The sequence below is a fragment of the Vicia villosa genome, linkage group LG1, assembly GCF_029867415.1.
Source record: "Vicia villosa cultivar HV-30 ecotype Madison, WI linkage group LG1, Vvil1.0, whole genome shotgun sequence".
NCBI classification, from domain to species: domain Eukaryota; kingdom Viridiplantae; phylum Streptophyta; class Magnoliopsida; order Fabales; family Fabaceae; genus Vicia; species Vicia villosa.
In genome coordinates, this window is record NC_081180.1 from 150119251 (window position 1) to 150123401 (window position 4151).

Below are 4151 nucleotides of genomic sequence, written 5' to 3' on the forward strand. Positions count from 1 at the left end.
GTTGTTCTTATACGAAAAGTTTGGATGGTTCTTCCATCTAGTGTTGTACGTGTTAGAGTAAGGGTTTCCTTGAGCGTAGTTTACTTGATCAGATGGAATACCAGTCAGAAGTTGACATTCGGCAAAGACATGTCCAGTTAATCCACAAATCTCGCAGTTAGGTGCTACAACTGCCGCGGTGGCTGAAGGAGTGATGGTTAAGTTCTCGATCTTTTGAGTTAAAGCGTCTACTTTAGCGTTAACGCGGTCTATACCACTTACTTCGTACGTTCCTCCTTTGGTTTAGGTTTTCTCTAGAGCAGCTCGTTCTCCTCCCCATTGATAATGGTTTTGTGCCATGTTTTCTATGAGGTTGTATGCTTCATCATGGGGTTTGTCCATTAGAGCTCCGCCAGCAGCGACATCTATAATCATTTTAGTGTTATAAAGTAGACCACCATAGAAAGTATGGATGATCAGCCATGGTTCGAGTCCATGATGAGGGCATAGTCTAAGCATGTCCTTGTATCGTTCCCAAGCTTCGAAGAGTGATTCGTTATCTTTTTGGTTAAATCCGTTGATTTGACCTCTTAGCATAGTAGTTTTGCTAGGCGGGAAATATCTAGCTAAGAATACTCTCTTCAGTTCGTCCCATGTAGTTATGGAATTAGAAGGCAGGGACTGAAGCCACGCTCTAGCTCTATCTCTCAAAGAGAAGGGAAAAAGGCGTAATCGAATAGCTTCGGAGCTAACGTTCTTAGCTTTGACAGTGTCGGCATATTGCACGAACACGGATAAATAGAGATTAGGATCGTCTGCAGGGCTTCCAAAGAATTGGTTCTAATGGACAGCTTGTACCAATGAAGGTTTCCGTTCGAAATTGTTTGCCTCAATTGCAGATGGTGCGATACTTGAGTGCGGTTCAGCTCGTGAAGGAGTGGCGTAGTCTCTAAGAGGACGAGGGGAAGCCATCTCTAACTTCGGGGTGATTTGATTGATTTGATCAGTAAAGATCAATTCTTGGGAAATTGGAATTGGTGCTACTTCGGGAAGATTACAAGCTCGACGTCTTACGTTAACAAAATGTTCGATCTCGTTAATTCGTTGTATTAAATCCCCTCCTTGTGAACGAGTACTTGGCATACAATCGTTCAAACAGAAAGGAAAGAATTTTCCCTAGTCTCTACAGTGTAACAGTGAGTTACGATATCGACTTAAATAGTCCCCGACAACGGCGCCAAAAACTTGATCGCGACTTTACGTGTCTATAAATCTGATAACTGCAAGTGCATAGTCGTGTCATGTAGTTTTAAAAGATATCGAATCCACAGGAACTATGAATCGATCTACCGTTATCTAAGGTTACTATGTAAAGCTAAGGCTACTAATATTTTGATTGTTTCTAAAAGGGAAGGTAATTATAAATTCTACGAAATATAATAGTAAACGGATATCAGTATGTATTTCGTTTAACTTAGGTGATCCGAAGGTCCATTGGCTGTGGTATTCATTCAATTAAAGATCTTTATTAATTCTGTTGTTTAAAAGTCCTCCTCTCAAACTCTCGCTCTGTTGATTTAGACCACCATCCTAACTCATAGTGTACGCTCTCGCCATCCCATTAGATTTAGAAAAGCTTTTTGAAAATAACATAGTTAATAAAATGCCCGCTTTATGAAATCGTTATCTACTTAAATCCCCTAGTCTCAAACTCTCGCTCTGCTGACTCGGTTCATGCTAGTATTCCCTAACGTACGCTTTTGCTATCCCGCGTCGGGTTTAAAAACACTTTTTGAAAGTAAATAATTTCTTATTAGTTTTAATACGCTTTCGTCATCCTTAAAACTAATGTCCTATGTCTACTATCCAGTTAATAATCTCAAACTTTCGCTCTATTGATTTTAACCTTTGTCGGCCTTAAAACCTCAAACTCTCGCTCTATTGATTTTAAGACTCTATTAATTAAATTAGACATAAAACCAAAAACAAGTGATATTTAATAAAACATAATTAAGCCAATTTATTTCGGATCCCGCGGTTAACTTACTTTACATACCGATATCTTAATTAATTAGCCAGACATATTGATACGGTTAAACATGCATAAATTGGTGCGGTTTATAATGAAAGACATATTAAAAGGCATACAATATATCATGCAATTAAATAATATAAAGGCAGCAAATAAATAACCTGAATAAAATAAATCTGAAATAAATCTGGATCTTGGAGTACTCGAACTTCCGCCACAGGTCGGCTGGATCGTTCTTCAGAATTTACTAGGCGTAAAATTTAAAGGCAAGGAAAATAAAAACTAAATCTAACATAAGGCTAGATCTATAAAAGGTTCACAACAGTTTCCGGTGTAGAAATTGTTATGAGAAAAGAAAGCAATGAACAAAATGCGGAGAAAAATAAAATGCTTGAGAAATGAATTCGGCAGCACTTCGTTAGCAAAAATTCGGACTTGGAGAACTTAAGTATCAGCCTCCTTTTATAGGCGAGGTTCTGCAGATACGTTCCTTGAAAGTAGGGACTTTTTGACTTGGGACTCGGAGATGCACGTCCCCACTTTTTGAGGAGACCAAGGCAGCAGATTTGAGACGTGCGTCTCAAGTGGAGGATTTTTAGGAACGGTTGGAGACGGGCGTCTCCTCTTCGTGACGTGGCATGGACGTGGAAGTGGAGTGGGAGACGGACGTCTCCACTCTTTACTTGGTCTTCGTTAAATGTGTGGGCCACGCGCAAGTGATCATGTCTAGCTCCTTCGTGGGCTGGGCTTGCATCTTTGCATAATTGGGTCTTCTTTTGCACCCCTTTATTACTTTAACACCTCTCTTTCATTTTTTAAGAATAAATAATAATGATTTTTGCCCCATTTCTTCTTATTTTCACAAATAGTCTCAATATGAACTCAAAACCTGAAACATCGCAAATACCCGCATAATATCATAATAAAACAATATAATTAAAAGAAAATGCTAATAATACTTATGGATTTTAAGATAAATATACGATATAAAATCGTGTTATCAGGGGGCGCGGTGGAGTGGTTGAACGGATTAATGATGCAGGGAAATTTCTTAGGGGCAGCCCCTCACAAATTAAACAGTCAACAAGAGCGTGGGTTACCCCCTCGCTAAAAGCAACATTGAAACTGCAGCCTGCTGTAGCGGTAAAAATGTGACTCGACGCGTTTTTCGCGCGCTCGAAGTACAACAGAGTCGCCACCGAACTTTATTTATTCCAAAAAGGAAAGGGAAAATATCGATAAAACCCACAAAATAAAAAGAGAATGAATAAGATGGTCATCGCAACCAAATTTAGGTTCGGGAGTCGGTTAAGCAAGGGGAAGGTATTAGCACCCCTCACCTCCATCGTACTCGATGGGACCCATTTAGTTATTCTTGTGATCGATTGTTAGCTTAAAATTTATTTGCGTTTATTTATTAGGTTGGAAAGAGGGAAGAAACAAAATAAGATTTTTTTATTATTGTGCTCGCCAAGACGTTTGTATCTTGTGCCTACGTATTCCCTAGTGCAATGGGAAAGTCAGAGCAATCGTAGTTCGGGGTAAGACTACGAATTTGTTGGTTGATTTTAGCGAGTGGTACTCGATCGCATTCAAATAATACTATGCGCACATGGATAAGAAACTGTTTGCATCACTACAAGAATGGATAACTAAATCAAGATTGAGACAAGATTTTGGCCATCATCGCATTCGAGTGGAAAATGTTCGATCTTCACATGTGGAAGTATAATTGCATTTGAATTTTGACCATGTGTCTCGTTTTATAAAAAAAGTTTTAAAATTGAAAGGTGTGAATAAATTGAAGTTTGTTTGTTAAGAGAAATCAAACATCTAAACAAAGGCTTAACGGCCATCGCCTAAATGCTTGAAAGAGAAAATTGTACAAGTACGTACAAACCCCTCGTAGGTGATGAAAATGATTCGCGCTAGGGCGAGAGAAAGATATGATTTAGTGGATTGAAATATTTTATAAAAGGCGAGATGAATTGAGTTTGAAAGATCTTTAATTGGAATTCAAGCGTTCAAACAAAAGCTTAACGGCCATCGCCTAAACGCTTGAAAGAGAATTTAGCTAAATCGAGTTTTATGAAGTCTTTAATGGAGTCTACGCGCTTAAACAATGGCTTAACGGCCATCG

The 4151-nt window shown here is 38.8% G+C and overlaps 1 non-coding gene across 1 annotated transcript; it reads left to right on the plus strand.

The window, feature by feature from the left end:
* The first annotated feature begins 469 nt into the window (after positions 1 to 469).
* On the plus strand, positions 470 to 576 carry LOC131645393 (small nucleolar RNA R71). Its single transcript, XR_009297018.1, has one exon. It is a non-coding gene; the product is annotated as a small nucleolar RNA R71 (small nucleolar RNA).
* Positions 577 to 4151: the final 3575 nt, after the last annotated feature.